At 39.9% G+C, this 24,832-nt stretch overlaps 1 long non-coding RNA gene across 1 annotated transcript in view; it reads right to left on the bottom strand.

Moving 5' to 3' along the window:
* LOC139077388 (uncharacterized) overlaps window positions 1–24,683 on the bottom strand; it is an 80,608-nt gene extending 55,925 nt beyond the window's left edge. Inside the window, exons 1-2 of the long non-coding RNA XR_011529883.1 lie at window positions 24,546–24,683; window positions 23,748–23,942 (exon numbers count right to left, since the gene is read on the bottom strand). This is a non-coding gene — a long non-coding RNA (uncharacterized lncRNA). The remainder of the gene's footprint in view (window positions 1–23,747; window positions 23,943–24,545) is intronic.
* Between the last annotated feature and the right edge of the window lie 149 nt (window positions 24,684–24,832).

Raw genomic sequence — 24,832 nt, 5'->3', positions numbered from 1 at the left:
AAAAAAGATGAAATCTTGCCATTTGTGACAACATGAATGGAACTTGAGGGTATTATGCTAAGTGAAATAAGTCAGAGGGAGAAAGTCAAATACGTTGTGATCTCATTCATAAGTAGAAGATAAAAAATAACAACAAACAGGGGCTGGCCCCGTGGCTGAGTGGTTAAGTTCACGTGCTCCGCTGCAGGCAGCCCAGTGTTTTGTTGGTTTGAATCCTGGGCGCAGACACGGCACTGCTCATCAAGCCACGCTGAGGCGGCGTCCCACATGCCACAACTAGAAGGACCCACAACGAAGAATATACAACTATGTACCAGGGGGCTTTGGGGAGAAAAAGGAAAAAAATAAAATCTTAAAAAAAAAATAACAACAAACACACTGATACAGATATTAGATTGGTGGTTATCAGCAGGGAAGTGGGGAGGGAGGAGGGTGAAAGAGGTGCCTAGGCGCATGTGTATGGTGATGGATAGCAATTAGTCTTTGGGCAGTGAACATGATGTACGCAGAAATCAAAATTAAATGATGTACACCTGAAATTGATTTAATGTTATAAACCAATGTTATCTCAAAAAAAATAATGTAAATTCTCAGCCCTCATCTCAGATCTGCAGTGTCAGACTCTCTGGGGTGGGCCCAGGGATCTCGTTTAACAAGCTCTCCAGGTGATTCTCATGCATACTGAAGTTTGGGAAGCTCTGCGCTAGTCTACTTTAGACCTCAGCAGCTCAAGAAATGCTATTTGTATCAAAAATCAGAGGAGGGCTCTTTGTATCCCTGAGTTTCTGGCACTTCATTGCCATATTGATAGGCCAGAAATCTCTCTATGGCTTTCAAATATTTAGATAAATGATATCTCTATACTATGTTATTAAAGAGAAGTTCAAAATGTTTCGTACACTATATTTCATATAACTGAAGATGCCATCTATTGTAAAGTTATTTTTTAACGTACCACTATTATTTCATGTACCACTAAGAAAGAAAAACATTGCCAACTAACCTATGCTTTTCCACACTTAGAAATTTTACTTTATATCTACTGAAGAACTCTGACTGAATTAGATAGTATTTTGTTATGCAGTACTCTCATGCCTAATAAAAAGGAAAATATAAATAAAATAAACTGATTAAGATATTCCTAAAACTAAAAAAAAATGAATAGTTGTTATAATAATCCCTCACCTCTGAATACTTGAGTGAATATTTCTTATGAACAAGGACATTCTCCTACAATGCAACAACACAATTGTAAAAGTCCCCACCACACCCCTACACAGGCACCAGCCTTTCTCTACCCACCTTATGGGTTTAGGATAGAATTTTTCAGTAACAAAAAAAGAGTAAGAACTACCAAACAGTTTTAAAACATTGCAAAGATGTCTGGATACAAGATAAATTAGACTTTTCTCTTTGAGTTTTTAATAACACACACTTTACCATTAGGGAATACAATCTGCAAATATAAATAATAAAACCTTTATCATAGAGATGGCTGTCAGGGGAAAAAGTGCTATTGTATGTCTGAAACTTTCTGCTCTGATATTTTTTCCCACTGAAATACTGTTTTATAACATAATTTTTCATAATTCAAATTTTCTTAGAAATACATCAATCATATTAAAACAAGAGTCCTTTTATATAAATTTTGTTGCCTCTCTATATGCAGTAACCAGTCAGAAAATATCTCTAATCTGACTTTTGGGCTCCAAACCGATATTTCCAACTCCCTACTTTATATCACAATTTGTATTTCTGACAATCATCCCACACTTAATAGACCCAAAACTAAATTTCTGATTGAGTTCTGTCTCCCCTCCACTGCTCCACTAGCCAGGCTCCACCATCTCCAGGGCACCAGGGTGGTCACCCACTGGCTCTCCAGCTCCACACTGTCAACCTCTCCAATCCATCCTCCACACCAGAGTGATCTTGTACATCAGTAACAAGTAAATCAGATTGTTCTCATTCATTAAATAAATGAAAAGACAGGAATCTTACTAATTTAAAAAAATAGGAAAGCAAAACCTACCATTCTTTTTTTTTTCCTAGAGAAAATATGACCAATGTTATTTGGGGTGCTTTCTAGAACATCTGAAGGATTGAGGCTATTCTTGCCACCATATTACCCCCTCAGCAGACCAGACCACAGTGCTTGCATGTCGACACCAATATGCACTGGATCCCCGCCTGCTGCAACCCTAGGGACGCAACAGGGGCCAGGGAAAAACCTAGAGACCTGGTGTTCATATGAGGGAGACAGTCCACAGACTGCGGTCAAGGTATCACTGACTAGCTACCCTAAGAACTCAAGGGTGTGTTTAGATATTTTAACTTTTTCCAAGTTGTTCTTTTTCCTTTTGTTACGTTAGGGAGATGAAATCACCAACCAGCCTGAACCAGACCTAGCCTCACCAGGAGAGCCACGCCCATGACTTTTGCCTGATTTTCAATGCTAAGATCTCTCCAGGAGGAGCTTAGGCCTTATTGTTGTAACCTGCAGTGTGTGAGGAAGCATGTTTTCCAACTGAGCCTGTGCAAGATAATGCCCAGCTCTCCCTTTTGAATATTTATTCCCCACCCAAAATAAATGTCCATGCTTCCCTTTGTTTGGGGATGCTAGGACTCTGGAAATGGCTCCTCATGGTCTCCTATTTGCTGCAAATATCCTTTACTTTGTGAGACAACTACTTCTAGTGGAGAGTCTGATTTAACTTGCCAGGAGGGAACCCATTTTGGTTTCAGTAACAAAGGGACAAAGGCAAAGACAGGACTGGCAGGAAAGGAGAGGTTTTGGTAACAAAGGGACAAAGGCAAAGACACGATTTACAGGAAAGGAGAGAGACGGGACAGAAGACAACTGCAGTCTGGACACAGTGAATCATACTTTACATTTTCCAACTAAACTCATCAGTTAGAAAATAGTAAACAGTTTGAGTAATCTGACCTTGAGCACATTGACTAGGGGATTCAAAAATAAACAACTTTAGTTGTTTCTGAATTTCCCAAAAACCTTATGCGTTGAACTCTGCAGTGTAAGTGACAGGCTGCTGATGTCCTTTGTCAGGACCGCCATCTTGATTAGGTCAGGTCAGTGCCAACTCTCTCCTTAGAACTTCTCTCATACAATGATAATTAAAGCAGTCACTTTAACATTTCACAAAGAGCTGATTCAAGCATGGATCTTTAGAGGCCAACAGTTTTGCCCTGAGGTTGTATTTTCAGTAAAAATACTTTCCTCTAATTTAACTAGGATTACACCATCGCTGGAACACACCCTACTTGCTCTTACAGCTGGGAGTTGGGTTAGGCATTCACCTCGGACACAACTGCTCCCTACCTCACTCCACCTGTGTAAGGCCTGCCCATGCTCCCAAGCCCTGCTAAGATCTTAGCTCCTCATGGATCTTTTCAGAAGCCCTCATCACTTAGGAGGGAATTCTCATTGTCTCTTTCTCACTTCTCTTTGATTGTACCTCAATGATACTACAAAATAACCACCTGGACCTTAGACAGAAATCCACCTGAGCTCATTGAAAACCTTAAAACCAGAAACACTGCCAAGATGCACACAAGATCTGAAGCAGCTGGCTCCTTGGCAAAGCCACAGGAGTGACTCCCTGCTACAACCCAGCTTTGCAGCCCCTAAAACCCAAAGTCAGCCAGACGCTTTACACCTTCACAACAGCCCGCAAGGGAGGCCTTTACCTCCCTGGTGCATTTCTACAGGCCATGGGGCTTTCAGGGCTACTTGCTAATAATTAAATTTACAAATATGAACAAGTTAACTTTCCAAATTAACTTACCTATTTATCTGAATCTTGCAGTAGATGGGAAGTTGCTGAGGGTGGAGATACTGTCTTGTTCATTTTGATCACTCTTAGTACCAAGCTCAATTGGGTGCTCAAGAACTGCGGTTGAATTTAATTGTCTTAACTGTGACTTAACACCTACATTTGAAAGTTTAATACGGATTTTTTATAACAGTTGCATCGTATTAGATTATTATATAATTATTACCTAATTTTATTCCAATATGCCTCTTAAACTTAATATGTTAAAACGGATTCTTCATTCCCACTCAACTGTTCCTCTCTTACTCTCCAGTTTTATCTCAATAGTATCACCACATCTTTCAAGCCAAACACCTAGAGGTTATCCTTAATCCCTCTCTTTCCTTCATGTTCTATATCCATCCAAACATCCTAAGGTCCTATAGGCTCTCCCTCCAAAGCACATGCCGAATCGACCTACTTTTCTCCATTTCACTGTTCCACCTTGTTTCAAATTCCTCTGTTATCTACACTACTACATTGACCCCCTAACTATTCTTTCTCTCCTAAATCCATTTTCCAACACTGCAGCCAGACTGGTCTTTTCAAGACATCTTCCTACTTAAAATTTTCTGATGACTTCTCTTTAATCTTAGGATAAAATCCATAACCTACAAGGTCCTAAATGATCTGGTCATTTCCTTCTCTTCCTTCTTGGCTTTGCCCATTCTCTCCATCACTTGCTAGATTCAAGCCACATTAATCTTTCTTCTGTTTCTTAAATTTACCAACCTTCTTCCTGCCTCAGGGCCTTGGCCGCTGTTTCCTCTGCTTGGAACATTCTTCCCTCAGGTATTCCTGTATTTAGCTTCTTATCATTATCCAAGTTTCAACTCAAATCTGACCTCCTTTGAGAAGTCTTTCTTGACAAACCTCTTCCCAGAACCTTTTAAAATCAGTACCCTGATGAATTTTCTACACAATATTTAATACCTGGCAATTGCTTTATTTGTCTGCCTACTATTTTTTTCCACCCTCCACTAGAATGTGAGCTCCATGAAAGCAGACTCTCTCTGTCTGGTTCACCACCATCCCCCTGGTGCCTAGGACAGGCCTGGCACACGGTAACTGCTCAATAAGCCCCTCTTGAAGACATAAAGGAATGAACTCCAATTTTCAATATCTGTAATTGATCCAAAAAAGTAAACATTTTCCTGTGGAAAATTTCAATAAAAAGGAATAAACTTATCCAGAAAACAATTTAATATTTTTAAAATGGGCTTGAGATCTGCAATTAGCTCTTAATATGAATTCAAAAAGGTATAGCAGCAACAGAGAAATTGATCCTGGCTTCTAAAAACTAATAAAGCTGAGTACAAAGTTTAAGAAATCACTGCCTAGAAATCCACAATTAAGCAAATTAACCCCAGTTACATTAACAAGATTTGTGGCCTTTGGTGTATCTGCCATTACTTTATTTGAGTCAAGAAGGAATTTATTGCCTTTAAATACCCATCAGTGAGAGAAAAGGTGAAACAGCCCATGGATCATCTCATGTCTTATCTACTATTTCTCTTTAAAAATATATCCTTCTGCTGAGTCCTTATTCCCTTGAATACATTATACAGTAGGACTCTCTGAAAAACATATAACTTTAGAGCTGTCTATCTTCTACGGAGTTCTTAAAGAAGATCAATAGTGCATACTATGGTGTATTTCCCACAATAGTGCATACTACTGATTTAAAGCCCACGATTTGCCCTGTAGTCTGGACTTTCACTCATAAAAGTAGATAAAATATCTTTTAAAAATAGAGCATCTTTCCCCACTCCCCACGTACCCACATTCTTTCCACATTCCTAAGGCCTTCCCTGACCACTCCAGTCCACATGGCAGCTCCCGTCTCCAACTCTTCGGGGTCTGCCTATACAAATAGTTTCTTGCTGTTTGCTGAGCCAAATAACAAGCACTTTGCATTGTGAACATTTATTCAGTCTCACAATGTACCTGGCACTTGGGCCCACGAGAATGTTTTGGAACAAGTACAGTTGTGTAAGAATATTCATTATCTAAGCACTGCTGGGCAAAGGGACAAGTAGGGGCTAAGGTCCAGCCAGCTCAGTTTGCTAAGCCAGGTGCTGGCTAAGCCATGTGCTCATGGGGCTGCATATGCCCAGCTGTGTCATCCTTTCTAATTCAAATAAAAATGTGCCACATGAACTAGTACTGACTTTGATCCTCTTTTTGAGGGGAGGAAAAAAGAAAAGATTCCTCAACTTCCCTTGTCCTAAGACCTGCAAAACAAGAAGGTATGTCTCTTCTCAGACCAAACTTCAGCTCCTTTAATTGAAAAGAGATAGAAATTGCAGGACATCAGAGGTCAGCGACTGGATCAAAGGGTTTTTGTGGACCCTTCATTCCAAAACAAAGTTATACTAGGCAAAATTCAGATATTGCCCACACTGCTTCCAGCTCTCTGCCTGAAGGGGTACTCTTCGGTTGTTTGGATGGCGCTCCTTATTTAATTGAAAATTGATGACCAAGGGAGCACCATGCTTTCCAGCTGAATGTCTTCACCCTGGTGGGACATCATCCCCATCCAAAGCGGGCAGGTACTCATAGCCTTTTGACTTACTCTGGGGCAGAAATTATGGGCCTGTGAGAATAGTTATCATAACTCTCTTAACTCAATTGGTTCAATGAAGGACAATTATTTTCTAGTCTTATTTTTCCAGTAGAAAATGGAAAGCTAGCTCATACAATTTGTAGATCAAGAGAGGTTTTTTCCCAGAAAATTTGCAGAAATTATCTATTCTCCTCATTTCTTACAACATACAGCTTATCTTCTTGGAAAGAGACTCACAAATATTTGGAGAAATTGGTTAAAAGTAATCGACAACTGGGTATGTACTGGGTATATAACATTATTCACAAAAGCAAAAGCTGGAAGCAACCCAACTGTCCATCAACAGCTGAAGGAATAAACAAAACGTGGTGCACATGTATAATGCTGTGCTGCTCAGCTTTAAAAAGGAAACTGACACACACTGCAACATGGATGAAACCTGAGGACGTTACAGCAAGCGAAATAATCCACTCACAGAAAAACAAATCATGTGTGATTTGACTCCTATGAGGTACCTCGAGTAGTCAAATTCACAGATACAGAAAGTAAGATAGTGGTTGCCAGTGACGAAGTGGGGGGAGGACTGGGGAACCATGATTTAATGGGTACAGAGTTTCAGTTTTGCTAGATGAAAAGACTTTCGGAGATTGAACGCACAACTTAACACTCCTGAACTGTGCACTTAAAACAGTTAAGAAGGTAAATTTTCCTTTATGCGTATTTTACTACAGTTTAAAAAAACCAATAATTACAATTCATTAATTTCATCTGTTTACTTTAAGAAAATAAAAATCTCCAAATATTAACGTCAGATGGTCTTAGACCCTTAAATATATTTTCCTGAAAGTTTTCCATCAGTACCTCTCTAATCCGCGGTCCTTTTCCATTTATAGCAAATTCATTTATCTAAATTCAATTTAACATAGATTAGACTCATTTGGATTAAAATAATATGGTGTTTGATTTTTTGATACAATATTTGTTTTCTGATTTATTTTTTAAAAAGGTATTACTTACCAGAAACTCTGTATATTTTCACAATATCCATGTCCTTGGTTCTCTGCTCACCATAAGAGTAACCAGCAGAGAGAACATTGTGGTTCAGAGTCTGAGCTTCCAGATCAGACAGCCACTAACTAACCCTGAGACTTTGCGCAAGCTGTTAGAGACTCTCTGTGCTTTAATTTCTTGATCTGTAAAATAATAAAAATAATTGTACTGACCTCTAAGGTAATTTTGGATAATACATGTGGCACATTATGGGTTATTGATATTGTTGAACTTGAGTTATTGAACTCTTATTGATGTTGTTGTTGTTATAGCAAATATAGACCCTAAGACCCTCCCTTCCCTGTGCGTGGCTTCTTGAACCAGTTCTGCTGGAGCCTCACTCTCCCTTCTCTGTATCAGAAGAAAGAGCAGAGACCTAACTCTCCACAGCTTCTCCTCCACACTCTTCACTCTGTGAGTACCCAGAGCTCTGCATGAAAGCCTCAGTCTCACTCCAACAGAGTCCTCTGCTACTGCTTGACACACTCTAAATGATCAATAATGTCTGTTGAAGGACTGATTGAAGAATGAGTGAATCAATCAATTTTCCAGCCTTGCTAAACAGTGCCAACATCTTCATGAAGCAGTTGACCATAGCAGATGAATGGCAGATCATTCCTGTTATATCAATCACGTTAATAAAGGCTTTGTTTCAACTTTCTGTGATTGACAGCAACACTTAATACATTAATCCCATCTGGCCTGGGTACCTATGGAATCTCTGTAAGGTGTAGAATTAGATTTATGAGCACTGCCTCCAATTATAATTGGACTAAAAATGTTGGGAAGTATGAAATGTACACTACATTTCTGCTCCATAAAATTCCACTGATGCTTAAAATGAAAAGAGTTATTCAAGATAATAATCACATTGTAATAGACAAAGTATATTGGCTAAATTCAACTTGTGAATTTTCTATCAAAGAATCAACTTACTTCAATTTAATTCAAATTGTCCTGCATGATCAAACACACTGAAGACACTGTTGGGGGAGGGGATAGAAAAGGAATCAATAGTCCTAACCTAATCAGCAAAGATCTAATAGCCTAGCTGAGGACCCAAGACATCCCTTTGACATGGTATTGTCAAATGCAGGACTGCCCAATGTATGACTGGACAATGAGGGTGGAGGAGCACAACAGACAAGCTGGAGCACAAAGCATCACAGACAGGGAAAATCCAAGTGGCCAAATGCAAGATACCAAACTCATGAGGCAATGTGAAATAAAACCAATAGGAGTCAATAATTTAAAGTAGCCATTATAATCTTCCTCCATGAGGTAAATGTGAGCACTTCTGAAATGGAAATAAAGATAGACATTGTCAGCAGAGAGAGATAAACTATAAAAAAGTGCCAAATAGAAATTTTAGAACTGAAAAATAAAATATCTAAAAGAAAAAAATGAACTAGGGAGGTTCAACAGCAGAATAGAGATGACAGAGAAAACCATCAGTGAATTTGAAGACAGATCAATAGAAATTATTCAGTCTGAAGAACAGACAGAAAAACTATTCAAACACAGATAAACAGTCAAAGGGATCTGTGGGGCAATATCAATATCATTAGAGTCCCTGAAGAAGAGAACAATATTGTGACAGACAAAATGTTTGAAGAAACAGTGACTAAAAACTCCACAAATTTGGTGAGAGACATAAATTTATAGATTCTATAAGTTCAGTGAGTCCCAAACAAGATAAACTCAAAGAAAACCATGCTTATACACATAAAAAATCAAACTGCTGAAAACAAAAGATAAAGAAAAATCTTGAAAATCTCCATAGCAAAATGATACATTACACATAGGGAAACAATAATTCAAATACTACAGATACTAGAGAATACTAAAGATCTCTATCAGAAACCATAAATGCAGTGGTCTAAAATCTTTGCAGTGCTAAAAGAAATGTCAACTTGGAATTCTATGTCCAGTGAAAATATCCTTCAGAAATGAAGGTAAAATAAGGTTATTCTCAGATGAAGGAAAACAAAGAAAATTCATTGCCAGTGTATCTGCTCTAAGAGAAATTGCTAAAGGAAGTTAAGCCTGAAGGCAAATGTTCCCAGGGGAAACTTGGAACTTCAGGAATGAAGAAAAAGCAATAGAAATAATAAAAGTCTGGTTAAATGATATTTTTCCTTTTTAAGGTTCTCTAAAATATGTACAAAGTTTGAAAGCAAAAAATTTAACATTGTCTCGGAAGGTATCAATGTATTGTATGTAAGTATAACACATACGACAACTATAAGATAAAGGGCGGAGGATGAAGAGACCTATATGGTTGCAAATCTATGTTTTACCTGAAGCTGTAAAATATTATTCTAAGTAGACTGTGAAAACTTAGTCATGTATATTATAATCTCTAGAGCAACCAGTGGAAAAATATATACAGAGATATAGACAAAAAAGGTAACAGATGAAATGGAATGGAATTAAAATGGAATACTAAGAAATATTCAAAAGAAGGCAGGAAGGGGGAAGGAAGAACAAAAACAGGGGAGACAAACAGAAAAATAAAATGGAAGGCCTAATTCAACCATATCAGTAACCACATTAAATGTAAATGATCTAAACACACCATTTAAGAAACAAAGATGGTCAGATTGGATTTAAACAAAAAACAACCATATATTGTCTACAAGAAGCCTACTTCAAATACAATGATATACATATTAAAAGGATACCAAGGAGTATCCTTAGTATTCTCTAGTATCTGTAGTATTTGAAACAGATAAATCACACAAACCCCAATCAAAAGAAAGCTGTACTATCCATATTAATATCAAATAAATTAAACTTCAGATCAAGAAAAATTATTTTTCAGGAATAAAAGGGACAATACATACTGATAAAAAGGTCAATTCATCATGAAGACATACAATCATCAACCTGTACGCATCTAATAACAGAGCATGAAGCAAAACTTGATAGAACTGAATAGAGAAATAGACAAATTCACAATTATACTCAGGAACATCAACATTTCTGTCTCATCAATCTATAGAACAAGTGGACAGAAAATCAGTAAGTGACATTCAAAGAATATCCACCCAACAACTGATAGAATACAAACTTTTCTAAGACACATGGAACATTTGCCAAGATAGACCACACACTGGGCCATAAAACAAACTTGAACAAATTTAAAAGAACTGAATTTATACACAGTATGTTCTTGGACCATAATGGAATTAAACTCCAAGGCACAGGTTCTTCAGTGACTCCCAGAGTTGCCCAGGTTGAGCCTCAATTGCCCATAGAGGTAATTTGCTGATAATTTACCCTTTATGGCTACCTTTGCTTCCCTGTCTTACTTCCCTACTCTCACACCAATGTTTCCTGGGACCATTTCCCAAATAAACTCCTTGTTTGGGGTCTGCTTCTGAGAGAACTCAGGCTAAGCCAACTGCATATATAGTTAATTCTCATTATTTGTGGAATTTAGATTCTCTAGAGTCACCGTGAACACTGAATTAGCGAGGAGTGAACCACATTGCTCCTAGAGAAAATACAGGGTTAGGTTTCTGTGAACCTCTGGTCACAAGAATTTCATCTACTGATCCATGCATGACCTTGTTTTATGTGTGTTTCTGTTTAAAGACATCTTATTTAATATATATTGTTGATTCATTCAGGTCAAACTCATTCCAACAGTAGAATAACTCATGCCTACAGGAAGCCTATCCAACACACATTTTTTCTCCATAAGGTGCATAACACCCTTCTTGCACTTAGGTACACTGGACAGAACTTCAGCATTACACTTGGAGGACATTTTAAACAGTGAAATCACCAACAAAAAACATAAAAATGTGGGAAAACATGATACTTAATGTCCACGATAAGGACACTTATAGTATGAGAGCTGGAACAGGAAGTCACTGCATCACCTTGCTCAGCCTCAGCTGGGAACACGCATGTAGGGAAACTCAAACTTTCTGCCACACTGTATACATTGTCTGAATAACTGCAAAAGCCCCATGAGTATTAATTTTGAGATTACAAATAAATTTTAGTTGAATTTTCAAATACAGAATCTGAGAATAATGATGATCAACCGTATCTTTTTAATCTTTCTTAAAGTCTTAACTTGGTGATTTATGGATAGACTTTTTAATTTACTTCTTATACAGAAAGGAGAGACTGGGTCAGCATTGCTAGTCGATAAAGATGTCATCTGCTCCACCTACCATGGATGCCACTCCCTGACCTCTTTCTCAGCCCTAGAATCAATGTAAATTATGTAACATTGTGCTGAATATATAGCTTATGTCAACTTAAAGAGAAAATTCACTAGTTGTTTTGCCCTCAAAATGAGTTTATTCAAAAACAGCCAAAAGAATTGCAATTCAGGATGTGCGTGCTATGGCAAACCATAGGCAAATCCAGAGAACTAAGAAAGGTAGCTTGCTTTTATAAAGAAAAAGGAGGAGTAGGTAGGAGCTATTCTAAATGAAAGTCCATTGGTGGAAAGGAACAGTTCAGGGTGGCAATGACTTCTCATTGGCTGAGCTAGAGCATTTCCCACTGGCTGGGCTCTTGCTGGGGAGAGAAATCTTCATTCTGTAGTAAAGTAGTTCTACTTCCTGTCAAAGATGCAAGCATATGTCTTTGCCTGTTTGAAGTAATTGATGATGTATGATAGGGCATGAGAGCTCCTCCTGCAAGCCTTCCAGATCCAAGTTAGTTGAGATTTCTCTTATTCATTTCACTTTTGGTCAAGATCTTTCTACAAAAGCATAGCTGATCAACAGTTAGTACAGAGGTATAGGACCTCTGTACATGTGGTCTTGTCCCTTGGTGGCAGGAAGAACCTTTCTTGGTTTTTGTGTCCCATGTTGGAGGGAAAGTGCATAGTGGTTGGAAACCATTTAAGCCATATCCGAGTACACGGAAGGTTAGGAGGGAGAACTCTCAGGTATTTCTCATCTAAAGTCTATGTTTCTCCAATGTTGTAGGCATCAAAGATCATCTCTAAGTGCTGAGCAAGCATCATCTTATTGGGCATGCCCTTTTTACAGAGCTTTGATAGGCAATAGGGATAGAACTTCACAACAAGTATACAGATTAAGATCAAAAGGAATAATATGAACTCAGACTACAGGATGATTCTAAACCAGGAGCCAAGATCTGAAGTTAACTAGCTGAATAAATCAAAAGTTGGTTGTCAGGTGAAATTTGTTGTAACTAATATGTTTGCTTTCTAATCTTATGTAATTGGGTTCCTACTTCCCCAGAGGGCTTTATCCATGTGCAACAGAAGGTGTTTGCCATTGCACAGACATCTCCTTGCTGAGCGAGTAATCAAAGGCACTATGATTGCCCAAAACTACCTTGGCCAATGAGTTAAGCAACCATTGATGAGCTGAAACTGTTCTCCCCATGGAGGCAAACCCAGAGTCACATACGTCTCCTGGGAGTTCTCGTTTAGGGTGACTATGGAGATTTAATCGGAGAGATCAATGAGAGGTCTCTGGTCATGTAGAGAGAACAGGATAGTGAATATGGCAAGAGCACACTGTCTTTGTATTCTCTGGTTGTCAAAGCAATGAGTTGCCCAGGCATAAAGGCCATTACTGAAATCACCACAGACGAAGATGTCACCGGGGGTGTACATAAGGTTCCCATATAAGTGATATTATCTATAGACTCGTTCATCAGCATAAAGGCATTAGCATTATATAACCAAGTCTCAGACACTATGTTGTTATATCCCAAGGGCTTGCCTAAATACACAGACATGTTAAGAAATATACAAACAATTTGACTTACACTGATGGTTCCACAAAACTTTTTTATACAAATATTCAAAAGATCTTGTTTTCCCCTTCCAAGTTTGGGTTAAATTAAAGCAAAGGACAAGTTTAAGCAGGCTTAGTGTCCTGACTCAGTAAAATGGGCCAGGAGAGCAATTTAGACAAACAAGCATCTGGAATCCCAGTGAAATCACATATGGGGTGAACTAAGGGGTCATTACTATCTTGGACAGACCAAGGTTTCTAATAACAGATCCAGCAATCAGAGAGGTTTTCCCCTTTCTCAAAAGATCGAAAAACGCAGACAAGGTCATTGCCCTTCCAGGAAAGAGATGGAGAAAACAAGGTAAGAAACAAGAGTGAAAGAAAAGTATAGAGGACTGGTCCAGTCATCTTGAGAAAGCTGTCTGCCTCAGATGTCAGCTGCTTCTCTTACCAGTGTTTTTGATTTGGAGGTCCCAGCACTCGCACAGGACCAGAAGTCAGGTAGAGCCTTCTTTAACTGTGCGATGTGTACCCAAGGCTTGAATCCCTGAAGTCTGACTACATCTGGATAATGAGGAGGACCTGGTATGTCCCTTACAAAGATATTTCAAGGGCAGTAAAATTCGAAATGTCAGTTTGCAGTATCATAGCCAGACATTTAAAGAAACTAGAAGAATTAGGATCCAGTCAAACTTACAGGAATCTACCAAAACCTTAAAGATGATTAAGTAGAGGACTAGAATTTAATACCTACAAAAGTACGAGCATAATTTCCCTCTCCACAACTACTCCCATTTTTATTAAAGATAATCATAGTAAAACTAATTTGTTTGTATTAAACTTGGCCTGATGATTTGTACGAAGGCAGAAAAAATAGTGATTGACCATATAAGCTCTTTTTTAAGATTGCTTCACTGCAACCTTGTAAGCAAGGTGCTAGGCTAATTTTTCAAGCAGTTCCTTAAAGCTCCCTGGTCATATCTGAGTCTATGCACATCTTTCTTGAATATAATACTCTAGTCAAAGCCTTAGTAACACAGCCAATGTTTCCAATTGGATCTTGTTACAAGGAGAACAGACATTCACTGAGGCCATGCAAATGCATATATTATCATGAAAAGAATACTTAAGAGTTTCCAAATTCTGCAGGGATCAGGTAGAGAGAAAAAGATAAATGCTTCAACTCTTGTTGCAAAGATACACTTTACCAAATTGCTATAAGTTATAGGTAGCTTAAAGGGGATGAAGAAAAGGAGTCTTTTACATCTGCAAAACAAAGCATCAAAGCAATTAGTCCTCCACTCAAGTTCCAGAAACTGCTGCCCAGTTCAGTGTTATCTTAAAGTTATCAAAACCTGTATTCCAGAGTTCTTGTCAAAGTCTTTCCACGAATCTCTTTGAAAATGAAACATATTTGTAAAAGCATCAGAGTAAAAGAATAACTATCTGTAACTGACAAAAAGCAAGGGGTAAAAGCAATTGAGAAGGAAAATTGGGTATTTTGTGACATACATCTTAGATAGTAGCTAGAATTACAGGTAATAACATTATATTAGGACATATCATATTTTTAGGAATTTTATACAATTTCTAGAGCACTTTTTAGTAACCTTCACCCATAAAATATAACCTAAAAATGCTTATTATTGCTTATTTGACCACGCTTCTCATGTGACTTGACATACCAAATAAGCCTAATTAGTGTAATATCTCTCTTTCTATAAGGAGAGGAAACAAATGTTTTGAGATGTTCCTGATGCCTACTAGAAAATCCCAAAGTTACATCCAGGTCAAAAAGACTTCATTTAGAATTTGAATATTTTAGGAAGCTTGTCAAAAATATCAAAAGGTTTGGACGCTTGACCAAATGGGATCACAGATCCTTATGAATTAATACGTAAGTATCTATTTGACCAAAATATAAATAAAAGTTTTCAAAGGCAAATATAAATGGTTACATGATTGTAAGCAAAACCTACCTTTTTTAATACTAAGAAGACTCAGTTCTTTTAAGTAATTAAAGATTTGATGGAAACAAGACTGGAAATTATTTTGATAAAACACAAAGTCCCTGTGTTCTAGGTGTATTACTTAAAGGTAAAGAAGCTTTCACAATCTGTTATCAAAATTTTACCTATAGCCCAAGAAAATCTTTTTTTTTAAAGATTGTTGCTCAGCTAACATCTGTTGCCAATCTTCCCCCTTTTTTCTCCCCAAAGCCCCAGAACATAGTTGTGCATTTTAGTGGTAAGTCATTCTAGCTCTTCTATGTGGGACACCGCCACAGCATGGCTTGATGAGCTGTGCGCAGGTCCACACCCAGGATCCCGGCAGCTGAAGTGGAGCGTGTGAGCTTAACCACTCGGCCACGGGGCTGGCCCAAATCTTTTTTCAACAGAAAAGAAAGCCAAATTTTAATTTTCCACCAGCTTATTTTGGTATTAAAACTCATTTTCATCTTAGCCAGCTTGACTAAACGTTAAAATTACTTTCCCAAGACTCCTTTCCACAAAACTTCTAGACTTTTTTACATTTAGATTTTGTCCCATGTTTTCCTCTTTCCCATCCAAAAATAACCAGCTGTTCCTTAGGACAAAATTATTCTCTTTTCCCTCAACAAAATGCATTTCTATTCCTCATACTTTGTTTTATCAAAATACACATCCTACTTTCCTTGCATATGGAGATGTTTACCTTATTACATATGTTGATTAGAATTCTTAACCCTTAGAATCCTTAATTCCTAGTGAAACACTAAGAAGTAAGCAATTGTGACCTATATTTTATATATATCTTGTGGCTCGGTGAGTTTATAAACACCTTTTATAAATTTCTAGAAACATATGCCTATTTCATAGAAAATTTCTCAGCATGTCATAAAATGTGTTCACATGTTCACTAATAGACTCAAATATCTTAGCCTCTCAACCATAGGAAGCCAAAAGTAGATAAATCTGCATTCAGTAATAAATGCTCATCTTATTTGGAAGTGATTTAGATATTCAATGATTATCCATTATTTAGTTCAACTTAGTATAAAGTTTGATCTTATTTACATTTATTTAAAATACATGCTTTTAACAAGCATGCTTGGGTTACACATTAAATAGCCAATCATCTTAAGTTACTTTCTTGCTGATAAATTTTATAACAGAATAACACGAATTTAATAAACCCAGAAAGAATGAAAGTTGTATGTCTGCATTATATTCAGTGTTGATTACTCTAAAAACATGCCTGTTTCAATTAAACCAATAACCTTAAGCTAGCTTCTGTTTAATAAAGATTAATCTTAGAGCATATAAACTTGAAGACATTTGGTCTGCTTTCTATTTCTGAGGTTTAGGAATACTTAATTTATAAGTGCTTAATTTCAAGCCAACTAAACAGAGCTCTTTATAAACTTGCTTTGGCAACACCATCCAAAGGTAGAAAATATCACATTTTCAAAACATACATAGACACATTATGATGAGGATTTTTAGGCTGCTTAATTTTAAAATGGCTTATGATGAGGATTTTTAGGCTGGTTAGTTTTAAAACTACAGATGAGATTCAGGCTCCAAGGAGTGGAATTTGTTTGCCCCTTTGTTGGGAAACATTTACATTTGTAAGGTAAATCTCTATCTGTAAAAGGTGCCTCCCTCTCTGTGCCAGGAAGAAGAGGGGATGGTCTTATCTCTGGAAGCTCTTAATCAATGCCAGAGGCAAGAACTTAAGTTGGTTGCTGTCTGGCAATCTCATGTAACTGGTTTAGGGTGGTGGCTTCTGACCTTTACTTAATCCGATTTGATTCTTGTCTAAAAGTCATGGGATCACCCAATGACCAGACCCCACCTGCACTGATACCATTTTAACTTTTTTCATGTTCTTTCCTTTGTCTTGTAAAGAGATGAATCATATACCTATGCCTTAAATTTAGCCCTAACCCTCAACTCGGGGCAGCAGCAGGAGCTCTGACTGCCCGTGGGTCCTGTCCCCACGCACCAGCTCTGCCTGCCCATGGGTCCTGTCCCCATGCCAGCGGGGGCAGCACAAGCGGCAGCAGAAGCTCTGACTGCCCATGGGTCCTGTCCCCATGCTATTCCACTCTCTAAATAAAAGAGCACTACTGCCAGATCTTAAGAGTCTAAGAAATCTTTCTTTCAACTCCTCGGCTCACCGACCCCGCATCACATAGACAGACATAAACAGAGATCTCATTGCTTTCATTTTAAAACTTTGGCTATGACTCAGTACAGTGATATAGAACTCAAAAGAACAGTTGGATCCAAATTATATTTCTGGCAGATGGGCTAAGGTGAGCTTACTTGTTTAAGTGGCCAAAGTCTTTTACTGAATATTTTAATTTGCATGCTCTAAGGATCCTTTTAGAGCTGTTGTTGGAGTCATTTTGTCTATTATCAAAAGTCTGGGGTAACTGCTATTTAAATTTTTCCTTCTAGTTGTTTATTTGCTCCAGTTAACTTAGAAATAGTAACTAGGGGTTTACCATGACAAATAAAAATGGCAAGCAATAGCATATATTGGAGAACATGAGGAAGCCATTTGGTGTAAACCTAATTCGGCCTGACCTTGTCTTTCCGAAAGGGCCTGACCGTGGCTGTTGAGCATGCATTGTATATCTGCTTTAGATATTCCCTATGGCAAGAGCAAAGGCCCCTGAGATAAAGGTGCAACTTCCCTCCCCCTCCCAACGTTGGCATTTCCTTAAGGATTAAGCATCTTTCCTTAGGCTAGGAACTGATTGCTGCACTCACCTGTGACCGCCCAGCTGGAGACGACAGACTTGCCTCCTGCTACGCCCTCCGAGATAGCAGACCCACTACCTGCTGTGTGCATCAAGCGCTGTGCCTACAGGGCAATCTTGTGACTATTGTGGGAGGGACATGTCAATCATATGTGTAATATCCTGTTTGGGGGTATATAACCACTCTGTGCACCCCACTTCTTCAGTGCCCTTTCTTTCTTAGGGAAGAAAGGCCCCGGGCCATGGTCCTCAGATTTCAGCTCAGAATAAACTCACCCAAATTTTCCTTTATAGATTGGTTATGGATTATTTTCGTCGACAACCATTTGAATCCTCAGGGGGTCTGATCTTAAAGGAGCATGTTTTCACAGAGAGAAAGAGAGGAAGATGATGTCAGGGGTAGAGCCTGAGCACAAGACGGCTGCTGGGGTGCAGCCTGAGACAAAGGAGTGTGGGAAGACAAGATGGCACCCAAGACAAAGACGGTGGGGGAACGTGAGGCTTCAGAAACCATTTTGTTCTCCCTCAGTGTTTTAGGTGTTTTGGCTAATTTAGACAAGGTTCCATGCCGTGAGGTGATTTCAGAGCTTTGTGCACGTCCAGAAGCCTCCAAGCACCAATGAAAATAGACATACCATTCATTTTGCTTAACTTTAGAGCTGTGGTCTTCCAATTTGGTTTTAGGAAAAGCTAGTTTGGGGAGATCGAAAGTTCCCCCACATGGCCATTGCAATTCTGGACTGCATTTGGTCTGTTTAGCCCACTTAGTTAAAAACGCACATGTAAGGGCCCCAAAGTTCTTCAACATAAAGCTGACCAGGGGTCCCTGAAGGAGAGTTTCCCTCAGAACATTGAGATGGCAGGGATCCCGTTTCTGAAATTTCCTCTGAAAACCCAAGAAAGTCACTACAGTCCTAGCCCTTATCCCTAAAGGAGGCTAAGAACAGAAGAAAGTTGCTGGATTCCCAGCCCTGACTCCAAAAGGAATCTGAAAACCAAAGAAAACTCCTGGATTCCAGGCAAGGCTGAGCCCCAAAAGGAACTGTGGTTCCTTCAGAAAATAACTGAGTACTCACCAAGGACGATGCCTTAAACCCAAGGTCAGAGCCTTCAACCTGGAGGACGAAGTGCTGAGAGGACAAAGCCTCTCCTGATCCTGAAGACAGCCTGAGAGCTCAGAACACAAGGAGAGCAGAGCCCAGAATCCGAGAGAAGACTCACCAAACACAGGCAGGCGGCAACTCACAGAAGCGATGAGCACAGGGGCTCAGTGTGGGTACCTTGCTCAGTTCTGGGGGCTGCCAACTATCGGGGGTCGCCTCCTTCAGATCCCACTTTTATGATACCATATATATCAGCTTAAAAAGCAAATTCCCCAGTTATTTTACCTTCAAAATGAGTTTATTCAGGAATAGCCAAAAGAATTGCGGTCTGAGATATGCATGCTATGTAGAACCATAAGCAAATCTGGAGAATAAAGGAGGGGAGCTGCCTTTATAGAGAAAAAGGGGAGTGGGAGGGGCTATTCTAAAGCAAAGTCCATTGGGGGAAAGTAGCAGTTAAGGGAGGCAACGGCTTCTCATTGGCTGAGCTGCAGTGTTTCTGATTGGCTGAGCTGTTGCCAGGTGGAGAGAGAAATCCTTCTTCAGCCGTAAAGTAGTTCTACTTCCTGTCTAAAATGCCAGCTCTTGTCTCTTCCTGTTTGGTGTAACTGACAATATATGATAGAGTGTGAGAGCTCTCCCTACAGGGCTTCTCCTCTCCAATTTATGTAAGGTTTCTCTTACTTATTTCCCACTTAGGATTATTTTGTGCTCTCCTCAGCTGACTTTGTCTTATAGCCTGTTCTTGTTCTTTTCTATGCATTTGGACAGGTTGTAAGTTAAGCTTTGCTGTAAACAAGAAAAATTGGAATGACTCTGGAAAAAGCAGCCATTTCTTCCACAGTAATATCTACCAATTCCGATAGTTCTCAGAGGGAGATAAGTGAGTGACATCAGCATCATGGCAGAGTGAACTTGCCTGGGACTTTCTCCCCACTAACATCCTACAACAAAAAAAATCCATATTCCAACAGAGGCCATCCAAACACAACACAAAAATGTCAGAGAGACACGCAGCCATACAACAGACGGCAGAGAGACTGAAGTCCCCCTTCAGGGGAGGTGGAATGGGGTAAGAGAAATCTTCACTCCTACCCCTAAAGGCTGAGATCCAGGACCATGGGAGGCCTCCAAGAAGGAAGGAATGAGGGGAGGAATGTTCATTCATGGGAACATCAAGGACTCCCAAGTGCCCTTGCAGCCTAGAGGGAAGCCCTTTACCAGGGCAAAGGCTTTCACAGTGGGTGACCTTATTAAGCCAACACCCCAGGAGAGCAGAGGGAGAAAACCGAGAGAGCACGCAGGAGAAAGTGCCGCTCAGCCCAGCTCCTGCCCCTGGGATTTCAGCTGAAGGCAGAGGGCTCAGAATACCTGGCTCTTAACCTCCACCCAGGGGCAATAGGTGGTAACTATAAATAACACCAGGATGCTAAAGAACAGAGCAACTCCCTCTAGCAATATCAAACACTATATTAGATCTCCAGACCAGAGAGAAAATGACAAGTACCCAGAAATCAGTCCTGAGGAGACAGAAATATGTAATCTAAGTGACAAAGGATTCAAAACAGCTATCATCAAAAAATTCAATGAGGTAAAAGAGAACATAGAGAAACAATTTGACAAGTTCAGGAGCTACTTCACAAAAGAGATTGAAACTATAAAGAATCAATCAGAAATATTGGAGATGAAAGACACAATGGAAGAAATAAAACAAAATACAGACTCACTGAACACTCGAGCAGACACCACGGAGGAGTGTATCAGCATAACCAGAGGGGGATAAGTGATGGAGATTTCTTTGCTAAAGAAGAATAGTTGAAAATTAAACCTCAAGGACAAGTTTGGTGTAATGTTTGTGCAGCACAAGAAAATGTGGATAAAATAGCATTGGGTGCTGTCATCATGCAGGTCAGGGAACTAAGGCTGAGGTGTAATGGTGAGTCAGATGTTTGCTTCTGAAAAGTCTTTCTTCTCTAAATCATAACAACCAAGAATAAGAAAGAACACTCAAAAGCAGAGAAGATTCCAGAATATTTTCAATAGCTTTGACATGAACATGTAAGACCGTGTAGGAAGATGATATGAAGACTAACTGGGGGTGGGGGGGAGGTAAAGTAATTTGATAAAGTAGGCATAATAATAACAACACAGGTTTAATTGATCTCAAGCAGTGTCACAGAGCTACAGCAGGAAACAGTTATGGCATGGAACACAGAACACGGACCAATACTCTTTAATGACCAACACAAGAAGATATATAGTCCCCCCAGAAATTTATACTTAAGTAATACCATAGTTTCATTGGTACCAATTTTTCTAGTTCATTTTAGCACAGGAAGCTGGCAATAGTCAAATTTCTTTTCCTCAAGTTACCACTCAGTGACAAAGAAATATTTTAAAGCTTAAAAACATTGATATTAATTCCTTCTGACAACTTAATAAAAAGGTAGCAATTTACTCACAACTTATTATCAAACATGGAAAAACATGGCCTCAATAGAAACTTTCAACAGCTCATCCATCACTCAACACACATTCACGGAGTATTTTGTGTCAAGAAGTGTGTTAGGAAAGGGGGTTTACTCTAAGAGGAGACTTCTTCTCCAGATGTGCCCTTGGGTGAGTAACGAGACAAATTACTAAGCAGACATGTGCGTAGTGACAGAAACGCTATGAGAGAGAGAAGCCCAGGAAGACTATAGGAACTCAGAAGGGGAGCACTCCCCAGCTGAGGGTCAGAGAGACTTCCTGGATAAGATGGTGCCTGGACTGAGAGAACACGGTACTATGGAGAGTCAGGGAACCTGAGCGTGCCAAGTTCATCTGAGACAGAAGGTTCAAGGGTGGGGCTGGTGAGAGATGAACTGGGCAGGTAAGCGTGGGCCAGATTTTGAAGGCCTTACGGGACAGGCTAAAAGATTTGATTTGTTCAGAAGGCAAAGGGGAGCCACTACAAGATTTTCAGCGATGGAGGAAGATTAGGGGAGAATGATGCAGGTAGTGTCAGATGTTCAATTTAGGGAGATCAGTTAGGAAGCAGGTAGAGAATGGGCTGCAGATTTGGGGCTAGAGTCAGCAAAACTGGTTAAGTGGCTGTTACAGTAATCTAAGTAATGGTAATCAATCAAAGTAACAAAAACCCAAACGTGATGAGGGCCTGAGTTAAGGCAGTGGTAAGGGAAAAGGGGAAAATGAAGAAATATTTAGGAGACAGAATCACTAGGACTTGGCAACTGATAGAAGTGAGGCATCAGTGAGATGGAAGGAGTCCAGGATGCTTTCAAGTTTCTGGCTTACAGTGTTAATTGGACGGTGCTGCCAGAATAGTTCCTCGTGACTTTTGGGGGGTTTTTTTGTGAGGAAGATTGGCCCTGAACTAACATCTGTGCCAACCTTCCTCTATTTTATGTGGGATGCTGCCACAGCGTGGCTTGATGAGCCATGCTGGGTCCACACCTGGAATCTGAACCTGCGAACCCTAGGTCGCCAAAGCAAAGAGCCCGAACTTAACCGCTACATCACGGGGCCGGCCCCCCTCATGACTTTTTATATGTCATAATAACAGTATCTGATGGTTTAATGTCGGAAATAAAAATAATCAATATGACTGCCAGGAGAATCACAAATGGTAGATTCTACTCTGTGACCTTAAAAAACAAACATTTAGCCCCACCACTGAGCACAACACTGTGAAGTGGACATCCTGGCCCCTAAGATTCAGTATAGCAGAGGACAACTCCTCCTGTGACCACTAGGGGGTCTAGGATTCGCTGTGTGCAAAGGCAGCATCAACTGCGGTCCCAAGTAGACCCCTCTGCTCCAATCAATACTCTAAGACAGCATCTAACCAGATAGGACAGACCCCTCCCAAAGCCTTCATAAGCACCAAAAAACCTGAGCATATAACAGGGTGGAGATTAGAACTTTGGATGAGGTCTAGACTGGTGGTCTGCAATCTTTACTCTTGCCCAGGAGCATTACACTCTGAGGATGTACTAGGCGTATACGTTTGCACTAAGAATTGGATAACCAGACACACTGGTTATATCTTCAATGGCTCTCCCCTGCTCGTAACACAGAAGCCAAACTCCTTAGCATGGATAAAATGATCTTCATGCTCAGGTGGAGTAGCTACCAACTCACAATGGTTCCCTTTTCCTGAGAACTGGTCTCCTCACCCACAAGGCCATGGTTACCAGGTTCAAATGGCATGGCCCGGACTCCCAGCTACAGTTTAGTGACCAAAGGTGGACCCAAGATGAACTCACTGCCAGAATATCTGTCTTCTCAACCATCTTCCCTCCGTCAAACTCTAGCATAATAATAGGTCTTTAGCAAATGTCTGCTGGTAGAGATACAAATGATTTGTCCAATAAAAAAAAAAAACTGCCCCAGTGGTTCCAGTTTTATCGCCCTGCAGGACATTAGTCAATTTCATTTCTAATCTTGTAATCTATTCTGGCAACCGTTTTCACATTGACTATACAAACCGGTCTTTCAAATTCTTCTTTTCCATCCAGCTGGTTCCCCAATTAATGAGCTGAGTAAATCTTTGACAGTTGCTCCTCTAATATTTCTTAAATTATACTTTGACCAAGATAGCTAATCTCCCACACTCCACTTTTCTGTGTGAAATATAGCAGGCTGAAGCCTGGGAAGAGTTCATTTGTATTACGAAAGGTTTCACAGACCAAATATGCTTACCAGTAAGGGACTTTTTAAAAATAGTAATATTTCTATGAGAAGTGTCTCATCTTCTGGAGCCCAGTGAATCTTCCAGTATCTGCAGTTTCTGACCAGTGCATTTCCAGTACCCCCAGGGTCCCCTAACCCAGCCTGGGAGAGGGTTGGGGTCTTTGACAGATTCCGCTCAGCATACCAGCCACCACCTTGTGACACCTGAAGAAAGGTTTTGGAGTAAGTCCAAACTGTTCTCTATGGGCTTCGCTCTTGCCTCCACCACACTATTACCTAAATCTGCCTGATGAAGCACAAATAATAATGGGCCATCAGGACAGAATAATAAAATTACTTGGGACTTATGAGGACTGACTTGAATCACAACTCTGACCGCTTGTGAAACCTGTGGACAGTTAGCCATTAATGACTATGTAGCTAGTTGGTCAAGTTTTTCTTGGTAATTATTAACTGCTGCCTTTAGCTGTTCTCTTGCCCACTGTTAGCTGTGCTGCTTAGGCAACACATTACCCAACGCCCACTAGGTTCCTTAGGTAACATCCCTGACACCTGGGTCACCACAGTGATGGATACGTGAGTTGTTTTTTAGGAACTAAGGTCAACTCCTGTCCGGCTCAGGCCAAGGGAGACCACTAACCCACCAACTGGATCTGTGCAAGTGTCCAATAGGCGACCTCCTGCCCGGGAGCTGAAAACTCCACCCTCAGATCACGCCAACGCCACCATTTTGTGAACGTGCACCAGTGAAGAGCCACGAAGCTTGACCACCCTGCAGGGATCATCAGTTACCTCACCCTTCCTTACCTCCAGTCATCTATGCAGCCATTGGACCATCCTGACCGCTACCCCATAAACAGCCCGAATCCCCATTTTGTCGGAGGCAGATTTGAGATTTGTTTTCCCCTCTCCTCTCTTGGCTGCCTGGGGAATGAACGCTTTCTCGCTGCAAACTCCTTGTCTTGGTGATTGGCTGGCTTTCCATGCGACCGGCAGAATGAACCAGGTTCCGGAACACTTGCAAGTCCCAAATCTTTGGACCAGTCACCTTAATCACGCTTTCTAAGCCTCAATTTCTATATCAGCGAAATGGG

This window comes from Equus przewalskii, chromosome 19 (genome assembly GCF_037783145.1).
Source record: "Equus przewalskii isolate Varuska chromosome 19, EquPr2, whole genome shotgun sequence".
NCBI classification, from domain to species: Eukaryota; Metazoa; Chordata; class Mammalia; order Perissodactyla; family Equidae; genus Equus; species Equus przewalskii.
Note: the sequence above shows the minus strand (reverse complement) of the source record. Positions and strands in the feature narration are given on the sequence as shown.